Below are 15,574 nucleotides of genomic sequence, written 5' to 3'. Positions count from 1 at the left end.
GCGATCCTGCAACAGAGATCAGCGCAAAAGGCTGCAACACGCACCATAACATGTACAACAGGGCTATGTAGTCAGTGGTGATACCCGTGGACACCTGATTGTGTAAATAATATATGGTTTGTAGAGCAATACCTGCAGAATAAAACAAGGATGTGCTTAATTCAGAGATGTACGCAAATCCGATGGTTGCGTACATCTGCGATGTTTGCTGATCCGCTCTTGCACAAGACCCATACAGCGCATGTGTAGATCTATGTCTGTAACAGCATTGGCAGTGTCCCGAAGCTGCAACATGATTGACGTGTTGCAGCCATTTGGCGGTGGGGAAAGGGCAGCGGCGCTTAGCGTTACAGAAAACAGGGGGCGTGTTGGCGCCGTTTTCTGGGCATACCGAGGCCGGCGGCTGCGTCCTTGGAATTACACGGCTACCCAGAGTAATCTGAGAGTTAGTCAGATGACATTCACACTGGAGGGACAGTATAAGGGTCCGCAGAGAAAATCGGGACTCATGTACAGGAAACCAGAAGATAAATGTGTAGCCAGGAAAGATGCCGCCGATCTGCGCTGTGGTCTTGCAGCTGCGCTGTTACTGCAGCATTGTGCTATGGTGATTGTAATAACATTGGGGGTCATTCCGAGTTGATCGCTAGCTGCCGCTGTTCGCAGCGCAGCGATCAGGCTAAAAAGCGGCTTTTCTGCGCATGCGTATGGGACGCAGTGCGCACGCGCGACGTACTTTCACAAAAGCCGATGCAGTTTCACACAAGGTCTAGCGACGCTTTTCAGTCGCACTGCTGGCCGCAGAGTGATACAAATGCGAGCGTGCCTGGAGAAACGTAGGCGTGGCTGGCCGAACGCAGGACGTGTTCGTGACGTCAAAACAAGAACGAAACAGTCTGAAGTGATCGCAAGCTAGGAGTAGGTCTGGAGCTACTCAGAAACTGCTCGGAAATATTTTGCAGTCGCTCTGTGATCCTTTCGTTCGCACTTCTGCTAAGCTAAGATACACTCCCAGAGGGCGGCGGCTTAGCGTGTGCACGGCTGCTAAAAGCAGGTAGCGAGCGATCAACTCGGAATGAGGGCCATTGTGTTTTCTGCCCAGAGGCAGCGAGATGTCTGCGTGCGCTGTGTAAAGGTCACCGCTGTACTTCTGTGACATCTGAATAAGGTCACTCGCTCAGGGGTCAGATCAGGAGAAAACATTGTGAGGGCTGATGCGGAAACTGGTGCAAAGAGAAAAATACTGCAAGAGCTGATTCCAGTACAATAACATGGCATCATTAGCTGGCAGACCTGCAGGCTTCACTTATATCCCTTATATCAAGCGTTAGGAGGGCTTTTCAGACACAGGGGGCTATTTACTAAGCTTTGGATGGAGATAAAGTGGACAGAGATAAAGTCCCAACCAATCATCTCCTAACTGTCAGTTTTCAAACACAGCCTGCAACATGGCAGTTAGGAGCTGATAGGCTGGTACTTTATCTCTCTCCACTTTATCTCCATCCAAGGCTTAGTAAATAAACCCATATTTTCCCTGTGCATTCCAGAGCTGACGCTGGGTGCATCTCGCATGAAAATTTTGCACACATAAATGCACTCGTGTATTAATTCGCAGTGCGCATGCCCAGAAATGTGGGCACACCTATATGCGCCTGTTTGTCTTTGCATGGTTCTGCTATTTGTGCCTGGATAAGTAGAACAGGTCAAGTACAGCTATGGCGTCTGTGTGGGACTGTGAACAGTTACAGACCATTACTGTACGTATATATGTCTAGGAACGTTGTATTGAGGGATAGGGGCAAATAGCAGCTCTTGATGATGACAGTATAAGGCACTTATGTTCAGCTTATGATTGGCTGTTTGGGAAAGCTCTGTGGATACCCATACAGCAGATCCTGCAAAGCAGGAAGGCGTCGGGCTACTCTGCCATTGCTACCGGCTGCCGCTGCTTCTGTTGACCAATGTGACTCGCGGCTCCCTGTGTTAGGTCCCTCAGGCTCCCTCCCTCCTCTATCCTCCCCCTCCTCCCAACTGCACCTGTGACAGCAGCAGCAGCTCTTCAGTCTTTCATTGATGTACCATGTTAGTTACACTTCTCCTCCCTCCCCTCCCCACCCGTGGACATAAGTGTAAGTGGCACTACTACTGTTGGCATTATGTGTGGCAGTGGCACTACTGCTGTGGATGTTAAGTGTAAGGGACACTACTACTGTTGGTGTTATGTGTGGCACTACTACTGTGGGTGTTAAGTGTAAGGGGCACTACTACTGTGGGTATTATATGTGGCACTACTACTGTGGGTGTTAAGTGTAAGGGGCACTACTACTGTGGGTATTGTGTGGCACTACTACTGTGGGTGTTGTGTGTAAGGGGTACTACTACTGTGGGCATTATGTGTAAGGGGCACTACTACTGTGGGTGTTAAGTGTAAGGGGCACTACAAGTGTGGTCATTAAGTGTAAGGAGTAATACTACTGTGGGCATTATGTGTGGCACTACTACTGTGGGTGTTAAGTGTAAGGGGCATTATTACTGTGGGCATTAAGTGTAAGGGGCATTACTACTGTGGGCATTAAGTGTAAGGAGCAATACTACTGTTGGCATTATGTGTGGCACTACTACTGTGGGTCTTAAGTGTAAAGGGCATTACTACTGTGGGCATTAAGTGTAAGGGACACTACTACTGTTGGCATTATGTGTAGCACTACTACAGTGGGTGTTAAGTATAAGGTGAACTACTGCTCTGGGCATTATGTGTGGCACTACTACAGTGGGTGTTAAGTGTAAGGGGCACTACTACTGTGGGCATTATGTGTGGCACTACTGCTGTGGGCGTTGTGTGTAAGGGGCACTACTACTGTTGGCATTAAGTGTGGCACTACTACAGTGGGTGTTAAGTGTAAGGTGAACTACTGCTCTGGGCATTATGTGTGGCACTACTACAGTGGGTGTTAAGTGTAAGGTGAACTACTGCTCTGGGCATTATGTGTGGCACTACTACTGTGGGTGTTAAGTGTAAGGGGCACTACTACTGTGGGCATTATGTGTGGCACTACTGCTGTGGGCGTTGTGTGTAAGGGGCACTACTACTGTGGGCATTATGTGTGGCACTACTACTGTGGGTGTTAAGTGTAAGGGACACTGCTACTGTGGGTGTTAAGTGTAAGGGACACTACTACTGTGGGCATTAAGTGTAAGGAGCACTACTACTGTGGGCATTAAGTGTAAGGAGCACTACTACTGTGAGCATTATGCGTGGCACTACTACTGTGAGTGTTAAGTGTAAGGGGCATTATGTGTAAGGGGCACTATTACTAAAGGACCTTACTGTGGGTATTGTGTATAAGGGGCACTACTGTGTCTTGTAATAAGGTACACTACTATGTGGTGCAAAATGAAGCATGGGCACTACGTGTGGTGTAATGTGAATACTATTGTGCTACTGTGTGTAGTGTCATTTGAATTGGGGATATTATTGTGTGGCCACGCCCATTCCTTGAGAGAGACCACATCCCTTTTTGCAGCAGGCACGCACTGTCCCTTTAATACGTATGGGAGGGCACAAATTTAATATTTGCAGGGGGCGCCGAACACCCTAGCACCGGCCGTGGTTCTTTAGACATCTTTAGTCAACACCCTTAATGGCTGAACTGCTCTGTCTCCCAACTTACAGAAACCAATCATTCACGCGGAGCCGTTTTGCCTAACTGCCATTAACTTGTTCATTTTTAAGCATTACAGCAGCTTAAGTTATTGCAGTGACCTATCTGTTTCTCCAATGCCGCTTTGGCGGCGATAGGATTCCTTAACAAAGACACATTGATATGTCTATATTTATTGCAAAAGCATTTTGTGTGAAACAATTTGTTCCTTGAAGCCGAGAGTTGCTTTAACCCCGGAGAAGTGTAATAAAACGTCCTGGGAACCGGAGCAGTCTCTGCGGGTTGGACGTGAAGAGTGTTTTTTCCTTACGGTATTTTCAGAAGTAATCGCCGCATCGGGTGTAAGGAGATCTCTCACCAGACGACGATGAAGGTGAGCGCGACGGTGATCTGTCACGGTTACGGAGGAAGGCGCAGATAACTCCTATTCAAGGTGAGACTTCGTTTTCATAATCAGAATTAACAGTAACAGCTTTCCCAGCCACATCACCGGCAATCTTCTTCTCTCTGATCCAGGGCCCAATATCTTTAAGCCGGCTGGAAAAGTCTGCACCCACTCAGAGCTGTGACGGGTGAAGAAGATTGCAGACAACATATAAACAGCGCCGGACCTGGCTGGGTGGGAACGAGCGCTGTACGGGCTGCGCTGTGTAATTATCCCATCCTCAGGCCAGTCACACAATTAGATCTGATGCAGAATCAATGCTGGAATTACTCACAGTGCAGAAGTGACAACTATCTAGGGGCCAGTGAGGTGATAAAGCTAATGTTTGGTTTATATCACACATCAGCTGTGAAAAGAAGAGGTGGGGGGGACTTGATGACGCTATTCGCATTGTCAAGTGGATAAGGGCTAATTGCATCATCACATTGGGGTGGTTGCCCAATAAAAGTTCACTTGTGTGGGTGTGGTCTTATGACGTTATGTGCGGTAGCGTGTCCCCGCCAAGTTCGCAATAGATGGACGCCTCTCCAAGGGAATTGCGTGCTCTCTTATACCCCTTTCACACCGCAAAAATGTGAAAGCGCCATGTCGGAAATCCCGGGTCGCCTGACCTGGCAATTCAACTCGGGAATAAAGCAGTGTAAACGGGGATCCCGGGTCAATGCGACCCGGGACCCGTTCACTACAACAGGGAGAGGTGGCGCGGAGATTATCTCATCTCCCAGCGCCGCCTCCACCCCCCACTGCCGGCTCCGCCCCCCGCCGCTATAGCAACCCATCCGGCATATAGTCTGTTCTGTTGCATGATATGTTGCCTCACCTATACTATCCAGTCCTTTGTCTATAGCCAGCGTATAATGCACAACTATAAATGCGCCTTACGCAGCGGCAGTACAAAACACTGTGCTGATTAAAGCATAATGAAAGTAAACTGCATATAAATCGCATCTCGAAATCACATGAAAAGCGCACTTTCCTTCACTTAACCGTTTGTTTCCCTCCATTGCCCAAGCTTGTGTATGAACGATCCATGAAGCCGCACTTGCGTCTGCGCGTCTTATTAGTAGTATAGATCGATGATTCCCAACTCCAGTCTTAACAGGTCATGATTCCAGGATTTCTGTCTGTGGAAGCAGGTGGGATAATTCCCGACCCAGCAAAATAGAACAACTCACCTGTGCCTAATTAAAGAAATCCAGAAAACATGACTTGTTGGGAATACTTCAGTATATTATTTTCCAAAATCACTGCGTTTTCAGAAATCACTGCAGAACAGACATCATTGGCGAGCAGAAATCTCTCCAGACCAACATAGGAGACCGTGGCTAGTAGCAGTCAGTGCAGGTGCAGTGTGACCAGGGCCGCCCTCAAGGGGGGGACAGCTGGGACATTAGTACCCGAGCCCGGACCATGAGGGGGCCAGAGCAGCAGGACTGTTCATTTATTGGGACCACTGGCAAATGGAGGGACAGAGGCAGCAGCAGATGGAAGGACAGACCCGGAGGCACCGCCGTGATATTTTGAATTCTATGCCGACCATGAGCTCGCGAACCGGCAGCCAATCAGCAGCTGAAGTTTAATATTTTGGCAGTGCAAGCTGGAAACACTTAAGATCTCATCTTCAAGAACTTGCAAAATGTTACGGGCAAATACGGAGTGAGGTAAACGTGTTTCGAATGGGAAAAATCCTCCGCTGTGTATTTTCTTCTGTTTTATTTCAGATGCAAGTCATACAGTGCTCGGATTCATTGTAAGGCCCATTTGGAACTTTTTTAATGATCACTGTAACAGAAGTCACACAAGTGCCAGTAAGTCACAGACTACGGCGCACCAAGCAGACCCTCCGCTGCATCAAAAATGTGTCCATTATTTATGAAGCAAACAAAGCATTTTTGAAAGTTGAAATGTCATCTATTATTAATATAGAGGGAAAGAAATATTTTGCAGGAGTCTTGGAATGATATACAGTAATAAATGTTCTGCGGGGAGTAGTAATAATTATTGCCAGTGATCTGTGCAACTTCCTATGTACTTACCGGACTGCAAAACAAAAATGTTAAATTTCAGTATCATATTTTGGAAAGGAAAAGTCTTCTGCTCAATACACTATAAAAAAGTGCAATTACAGAGCACAAGTGGGCGGTCCGAGGGGAAACGATGATGCGATTCATGCTGAATTGCATCATCGTAGCCCCCCCCCTGTACAATGCCTGTAATAGCAGTATTGTATAGGGGTGTGTGTGGCCAGTATGACAGGACAGTGAATGTCACGCCCCCTGTACCACCGCTTACACTGTGTCACGCCCCCTGCCACACCCCTGTGCTGCATCACCACCGCTCACACTGCCCCCTGGAGCGCCGAGGTGGTTGCCCTCTCCCGGAGGGCTCAGACGGAAAGTCAGCAACTCTATATAAAGTGAAAAAATCCAAAACTAGCTATCTGTGTAAGTCGAGCCATGTGCCCAAGCCACGCCATATAGCGCAAAAACAGTAGGTGAATAAGAACACATCTGTAGGTCGCATTATGGATGAGCCAGCTCTGGCTGGATTTCATGCAGAAGATCTGGAAAATACCAAAATAAATTGTTTTAGAATTGTCCCATCTGGATTTTATGAAGCTAGAAGCTGTAATAGGTGCGAGCTGAAATCTCCTCTCTGCTCAGACTCATATTATACTGTAAGAACACAAAGTAAATCTTCATAGAACCTTCCTTCGCCCCCCGATGGTGGCAAATGGCTGCTAATTTAGGAAGAAGAGGGGCGTGCATCCACAGCGAAATCTCACCAACACGTGAGGGAATCTGCAACAAGATTTATATCTCTGTTCCTCTCTAAGTTAATCAGTGTGTTGATTAGGAAGAATTTCTCTTGATATAATTTAATCTCTGCAAAATCGCTTGCATGTCTCATTGTAATTATTTAATTCATCTGAGAGCCTCCATTTCCATGTGCTGCTGGAGATGAATTACAAGCATGTAATATCCGCATATTATTCCCTACTCTGCATTTTAACCTTTCACCAGCGTTTATGGGCTTGTGTGATAAACGGCCCACACAACACTGAGAACCCATTAGCCACTTTCTCCGGGTTATAATTTTTATTTTTCTTTACTTTTTTTTATTGTTAAGGGATTTAATAGAGAGAATGAAATAATTATATCTGTATCAGTATGTCTGCAAGTTCTACTTTCTCCTAATTTCCCATTACGTCAATGCCCAACATTGAAGGGGAAATGCTAGAAGGTTAATTTTTCTGCCGGAGATAAAACGGAGAAATAAATAAATATATCTGCATATCTTGTGTACGTGGTGGGAGCTAATGAGTACAGGGGTACCATTTAGACAGGGCCATCTTAATGTATAGGCACACTGGGCAGTTGCCCAGGGCCCCACGATTGTCATGGTCTTCGTGCAGGGAAGGGCCGGGCTGAGAGACATCTGACCCACCAGCTTGGGAAGCAGGCGCCCGAATGCTCTAGTTGGGAATTACACACATTCAAAGCGGTCAGGAAGCATTCTCTACCTACCTGCCTCCCAGCCTGCAGCCAGACAGTGAGCATACTGATTGGTGGATGGCTGATGCTATCCACCAATCAGAGTGCTGCCAGCCACTCATGGTATAAAAGCTTGTGGAGAGATGTATTCACATGAATGAGTAGGTAGAGGCCCCGAGGCATTGCTTTGTCTGTACCTGTGATATGTAGCAGCGCCCAATTTTCACAGTGCACCCTACAAATGCCGGGGACGATACTTGCACCTTTCTGCCCATGATGGTGCGTATTAGGCTACTACTGCACTCTTATTCAGGGTCAACTATTTATAAAGCTACAACACATGGCCCATTCATTTGCACATATATAAATTAGAATACAGTATGCACTAGTCACAGCGGGGTTTATGTACTATGTAGTCAGAAGGACATCACAGTTATTGTGTAGCTCAATATTCATCCAGCCTGTAGACTGCTTAATGATAGAGGTTAGGAGCTGTGGCCACTTAATTACTCTGGTGCAATATCAGCCTGGCTGTAGCTGGGACCAATGAGGGGGTGAGAGGTCTATTTCACAGTGACAAGTGCAGTTTCCACACAGAGATTCGCTGCTCGGGAGATAATGGTGGTCATTCCGAGTTGATCGCTCGCTAGCAGTTTTGAGCAGCCGTGCACACGCTATGCCGCCTCCCACTGGTAATGTATTTTAGCTTAGCAGAAGTGCGAGCAAAAGGATCGCACAGCGATGGCAAAAGTTTTTTGTGCAGTTTTAGAGTGGCTCAATACCTACTCAGCGCTTGCGATAACTTCAGACTGTTCAGTTCCTGTTTTGACGTCACAAACACGCCCTGCGTTCGTCCAGCCACGCCTGCGTTTTTTCGAACACTCCCTGAAAACGGTCAGTTGACACCCAGAAACGCCCACTTCATGTCAATCACTCTGCGGCCAGTAGTGCGACTGAAAAGCTTCGCTAGACCTTGTGTGAAACGACATAGTTCTTTGTAATAGTACTTCGCGCGCGCGCGCATTGCGCCGCATACGCATGCGGAGAAGTGCCGATTTTTTTGCCTCATTGCTGCACAGCGACCGAATGCAGCTAGCGATCAACTCGGAATGACCACCAATGTGCAAGGGTTCCGCAGCCCCAGCTTCCGCTAAATTCTTCCTCGGAAGTTCTGGGGCAAACATAAGAAGAATGAAGAGTTATTCACTGAACATTTGCAAGGCCAGGGGAACTTCTCTCTGCAAAGTCTGTCCCAAAAATATATGTATAGTAAAAACTCTTACTCTGGCCGGGATGTAACGAAGTCTGAATTTGGCAGCCGTGTGGGATGCCAGCCAAACTCCGACTCCCACCCTCTAGCACTGATTAGACAGTCTCGCACTCTCTTAACATAGCAAGTATCCATGCACTCTGTAAATATGATTCTCAAATGCACTAAATACAGTAATATACATTTACATGCAAAACAATTCTATAGTTATTTCTTCTCTAGAGGATACAGTCAAATGAATTGTTCAGGTGGTTTCCTATCCACCTGACCTGACAATCTAGTCTTTGGTCCATGGGATAACAGGTGTAAAGACATCATGTCAGATTCAGGGGAAAAACTGGAGGAGGAGGTGCAGGGGCCTAGGGGGCCTGGAGGTGACGGGGGCCTGCCCGGTCTCACAGCATGCAATGGAAGTAGCTCTGCGGCTACCTGTAGTCTATTAAGATTACATGCAGAGCAAAATGGTGACACGGGAGGACATACAAGTCAAAGTTATGGTAGAAAGCAGGGTTTATGTTATCTGGGTCCCCAACACTTCCCCACTCAGCAGGACCACCAAGGCTCCAGATATTGAGGGACTCCTCTTTCCGGGTACTGCTTCCACAATGGCCCTGCTTTTGTGAAGCAGGTATAAACTAGTAATATAAATTATAGACTGGCTTGTCTCTCTTTTGGCGGGCTACAGGATCAGGGAGGAGCATCAGGCTACAGGAGATAAAAATCGTACTTGCCTCATTTTTTGATCTCCTGTAGGGCTAGGACCAGGGTGCCTAGTGCAGGAGACATGGCAAGGTGAGTGCGTAATAATGGCCACACCCCCAACTGGACAGTCCCACAACTTCCAGCTTCACACACCATCTGGTTATAGAATGAGGGCATGATGTAGAAGTCTCAGCAAATGCTGTAAATGGTGGAGTCTCCAAGATGTTCTGGAAGTGAAGGCAAATAGAAAACGACATTTTAAGCTTTTTGGTTAACCTCATAGTCATAACTACTCGTCTGCTACTTCTGTTTGTAACAGTCATACGTGCAATTTACACACTGGACCTGCCGTCTGGACATATGGTATAGAACAAGCTAGGGAATACCTGAAAGGTAAAAATTATACCAGGCAGTAACTTGGCAGGGAGCAGGTTCCATAGACTGTACATTGTGCCTCTTACTTACAGTATTATGCTGCTATTTGACATTGGCACTTTATACACAGAAGCCACTTGCCCAGATAAACAGTTTAATTCTAGAAATATCCATTAACTTGTTGCTGTTTTTGAATTTAACCCTGCGCCTAATGATTGAAATGGGCAGAAGTAAGCTTGCCCACCTACCACAAAATAAAAATGACCAAGAAGTACAGTGAGTTTTTAGTTTACTCTTGGGAATGAATAGAATATTTGTTGTGGACCATATATAAAAGGAATTATTCTCATTTTTGTGGCTCTATAATGGGACAGGGCAGAGCAATGAGGACGAGGTACCCTCTTCCCTTCCGACCTTGGCTTTATCACTTGCTGTTCATCTTCATTTATTTTAGGGTTTTGTGCATTAAAAGATTTAAATTCACACTATAGTTCTTATTTACAGTATTATACATGGGGCGGCTGCGGCCGGGGATTCTGGGAGATGGAGTCCAGTCAGTGATGTGCCTCAGTCTGTCTCGGTAGTCAAGATCACTTGCCAGGAACTTCTGAGGCAGGAAGATCATGGCAGGGCAGTGGCAACCAAGAGCCTCCGGATAGGAAGCAGACTCCCAGGCTGGTAAGTTTGAGGCTGCCTTATGTAATGGGCATTACTGTGAGGCTTAATGTATAAAGGGCATAACAATAATTGGTATAATGTGTAGTGGCCATTTTGATGTGTGGCATATTGTGTAAGGGGAATTATGGTGTGTGGCATAATGTGTAATGGGCATTATACTGTGTGGCATATTGTGTAATGGGTATTACGATGTGTGCCATAATGTGTATTGGGCATTATGATGTGTGGCATATTGTGTATAGGGCATTACAGTGTGTGGCATAATGTGTCAGGCATTACAGTGTGTAGCATATTGTGGAATGGGTATTACGGAGTGTGGCATAATGTGTAAGGGGCATTACACTGTGTGGGATATTGTGTAATGGTTATTATGTGTGTAGCATAATGTGTAATGGGCATTACAGTGTCTGGCATAATGTGTAATGGGTGTTATGGTGTTTGGCATAATGTGTAATGGGCATTATGGTTTGTGGCATAATGTGTAATGGGAGTTATGGTGTCTGGCATAATGTGTCAGGCATTATGGTGTGTGGCATAATGTGTAATGGGCATTACGGTGTCTCACATAATGTGTAATAAGCATTACAGTGTGTGGCGTAATGTGTAATAAACATTACGGTGAGTGCCATAATGTGTAAAGGGCATTATGGTGTGTGGCGTAATGTCAGGCATTACGGTGTGGCATATTGTGTAATGGGTATTACAGTGTGTGGCATAATGTGTAAGGGGCATTATGGTGTGTGGCATAATGTGTAATGGGTATTACAGTGTGTGGCATAATGTGTAAGGGGCATTACGGTGTGTGGCATAATGTGTATTGGGCATTACAGTGTGTGGGATAATGTGTAATGGGCATTACGGTGTGTGGCATAATGTGTAATGGGCATTACGGTGTGTGGTGTAATGTGTGGTGGCCAATGTCTGGGCATGCAGGGTGCAAAACTGGGGTGTAAGGTAGTCTTTTCCTGCAAGGCGACGCCCTTGCAGTGACACCATGCCCATTATGACAAGGTCACTCCCCTGTTTTGCGCACGCACCTTCGACATTTGCAAGTGCTTCTTTTTTTAAGGTGTCCATGGGAGATAGGAGGGGTACATTTGTTACTGTTCGCATTGGGAGCCAAATTGTCTGGAAACAGCCCTGAGGGTGACCAGGGGTCTGTAACCCCTAGCAACCATTCATAGTATATAACCCCTATTCTGTAGCTCCGGCAGCAACTTTTTGTGCAGTTATCTATGTATCACTTCTCTTGGTTGTCCATCATTTTGTGTTTAAAAAGTTTAACATCCAAGAACAATCTCCTTTTAATACCAATATATTGTTCCACATAGTTCCATTAAAACTGCCAGATGAATGGATGATTGATTAATGCACACTAAACAGATGTCTGACAGTTGCCCACTTAGTGGGAAGAGTTCAGCATGCGGCATCATCATCAGATAAGAATCTATAAGCTGCCGTGCGTTCCCCTTCTGCCCTCAGCACCTCTTGCTCATATTAAATTCAGCCTTTGTTAACTGACTTTCTTTGGGTTCATTTATCATTCAGCTGAAAATATTTATAAATGAGATTACATCAAATATTCTCGCAAAGCCCAATCATTACAAGTGATTAATTTTGTATTCCAGACTCCATTAAGTGTCTTTATGCATATTCTCTGCCAGGACCCGGGTCTCTAATTTATTTCTCCCCTCCCCTGGTGTCATCGGGCCATGCTGAGATTCTCATTAAACTCACGCGAGCTGTCGCTGCCTGCCACCCAACCAGGCGTCGGCCTCACCTCAGAAATCATTAACCAAGCTGGGGCTGCAATCTGCAACTGCCGGGCGCACAACCATCACTTAGAGCCGTGAAACATGGGCTTCCATAAATGAGAATTTTGAAGAGAAAGGGAGAAAAATCACACAAGTGTTTTACTCTTTTATCTTCAGCCAAATGAGATCTTGGAAATTAGATTATACCGTGTCCCACGACTTTCATTATGTCGCTGGCAGCGGGTGATACGTACAGATTAATGGTGATAGCGCAGAAATCTGATTGCTGGTTACATAGTAGCATTTTATGCAAGTCCTTTAAGCAGGGCTGCCATCAGAAATTGCGGGGCCCGGGACTGACAAAATAGGCAGGGCCCCCCCACTGTAGAGGAGTCAGCTTTAGAATTGCACCAGTTACACGTGTGTGTGTGTGTGTGTGTGTGTGTGTGTGTGTGTGTGTGTGTGTGTGTATTATATATACATGTGCCGCTGTCGGGAGGGCCCGGCCTGCAGCTGTATTGAAAACGTCCCTCCCAAAATGGCCGCCGCCTCGGAGGAGATAGTTATTCAAGATACTAGAGGGCTCCTCTAGTATCTTGAATAACTGTTTCCTCTGTAGTGGCGGCCATTTTGGGAGGGAAGTTTTCAATACAGAGCTGCTGGAGTGTCGGAGGACAGCGGCAGAACATCGGGGACGACCGCGGAAACGGCGGAGACGGCGGCGGGCCCAGGACAGCTGTGCCCCCAGCACCCCACTGATGGTGGTCCTGCCTTTAAGACAGAACTGTATCACAACTGTTGCATTAAAAGGACAGTCACATATATTAATCCTAGAGTTCAGCTGTTCAGTTTTCCTGAAATATGAACACAACCCAAATTTAGGGCTTCTTAGTAGAATTGAGTTCAAGTTGGGAATCACTTTGGGGCTCCGAGTGGAACCAAGTTACGGCTCGGGTCTGTTGTCAGTTCAGAACTCGGATTTACAAACCGGACTCGGGTTTTGGATTGCATGTTAACAGGTCCAAGTTATAGGATTGTAGCTGTTTTTTATTGATTTTTATTAAATCAATGTTTAGCTATTTTTTTTAATTAGATTTAAAGGAATCCAAGACTGAACCAAAATCTGAATTTGAACCAAAAGAACGTTGATGAATTGGAACTGAAACAAAATCAAAACAAGGGGGTCGGCGTACAAAATCCCTATTTGTTCCATGAAGGCCGTTATGTTCTGGCTCTAAATGTCCTTTTGCTCATAACATAATTATTTGTACTTTAAAAAAAAAATAGTTGCTTGGCCAAGAAGGCAGGGCCGTCTTTTCGTATGGGCTCAATGGGCTCTTGCCCAAGGGCCCCAGGAGTAAAAGGGCCCTAGGCAGATAGCTGAGGGTCCCCTCTTTCCAGGGGTACCAGATTTTTTAAAATCGGTACTGGGAAACTGGAGATATCCGACTTCAAAGCAGTGGTCCTCATCCAAGTCTGTTAATTGTTCTTCCCAGTCAGATATTTCAGGTTCTGTCTGACTTAGAGTTTTTCTGAGGGTATACTCCAAAAGCTGAGACTCTCCCCTGTCAGTGTACACTGGCAGCTTGTCTCTACTGTGCCCAGAACCAGAGATATCAGCCTTTAAACAGCAGGTCCCTGCTCCAGCTCCACACGCCTAATATGCATTTTTATATATTTGTTGGTGGATTGCTCTGGCTCCTGAACTCTGATCCCCAAGTCCCCAGTACCTCCTGAAAGGTGGGACTCCCTAGTTTTTTGTTATCCCATTAAAGCTAAGAAATCTATTTCCAGGAACTGGAGATATCTGTAGTAACGCAAACTGCCCTGACCCCCGGAAAATGATGAATATTAAGCCCACTCCACTATCCACCCCTCCCCTGTGTATTAAACACCCCCTACCACCCTGGAAGTCATGTACCAGGGCCCCTTCATTCAGCACAATGAGCTCATCCAACTTAGAGGACGATCGGAATTCTCTGCAACGATATTTTGATGCTGGGAATCCCACCTCTGTCAGCATTTGCACGTCGGGATTATGGCCGCCAGGCGGGATTCCGGCGTAGGTATTTTGTCCACCGGTATCCAGCATTTTACCTGCATCCCCCAGCTACAGAATCTACAAATCTTGAAGGTGAGCAAAATGTTCTACGTTGTTCCATGAAACATCCATCGTATTGCGTGTTTGGCTGTAACATGTAACTTAGTATCAGGTATCAGGTTAACCCATCATCGTCTATAGGCTATAAATCCCGCTGACTACAAATATACAAATATGGCGCTGAATGTCATCCGTAGGAGGGTGAAGCAAAAGTCAAATTTGCACTTCTGCGGACGCGATGCTACCCCCGCTGATTTCAATCAAAAATCTGCGAGCATTTAAATAAGACATTTGTAAAATGTGGTGCTAAGGGGGCCATTCAGAGTTGTTCGCTCGTATTTTTTTTTCCGCAACGGAGCGATTAGTCGCTAATGTGCATGCGCAATGTCCGCAGTGCGACTGCGCCAAGTAAATTTGCTATGCAGTTAGGTATTTTACTCACGGCATTACGAGGTTTTTTCTTCGTTCTGGTGATCGGAGTGTGATTGACAGGAAGTGGGTGTTTCTGGGCGGAAACTGGCCGTTTTATGGGTGTGTGCGAAAAAAGCTACCGTTTCTGGGGAAAACGCGGGAATGGCTGGAGAAACGGAGGAGTGTCTGGGCGAACGCTGGGTGTGTTTGTGACGTCAAACCAGGAATGAAACTGACTGAACTGATCGCAGATGCCGAGTAAGTCTGGAGCTACTCAGAAACTGCTAAGAACTGTCTATTCGCAATTTTGCTAATCTTTCGTTCGCAATTTTGATAAGCTAAGATTCACTCCCAGTAGGTGGCGGCTTAGCGTGTGCAAAGCTGCTAAAAGCAGCTTGCGAGCGAACAACTCGGAATGACCACCTAAATACACAGCGCATGTAAGTAATTACAGTTCTAGAAGTCTGACTTTTTGAGAAGAGAAATGAGACAATTCCCTTTGGTATAAAAATTCTTACCTTATAATAATGGCAGGAAAAATCTGTCGCTAAATCTATTCATTACATATACTAAGTTGCTGAGCAGACGTAGGGGTAGCTGTATCACACCCTGAAGAGAGATGAAGTGGAGAGAGATAAAGTACCGGCCAACCAGCTCCTAACTGCCGTGTTATAGGCTGTGT

Source organism: Pseudophryne corroboree, chromosome 12, assembly GCF_028390025.1.
Source record: "Pseudophryne corroboree isolate aPseCor3 chromosome 12, aPseCor3.hap2, whole genome shotgun sequence".
Lineage (NCBI taxonomy): Eukaryota > Metazoa > Chordata > Amphibia > Anura > Myobatrachidae > Pseudophryne > Pseudophryne corroboree.
The sequence above is the reverse complement of the archived record's forward strand: the minus strand, read 5'-3'. Positions refer to the sequence as shown.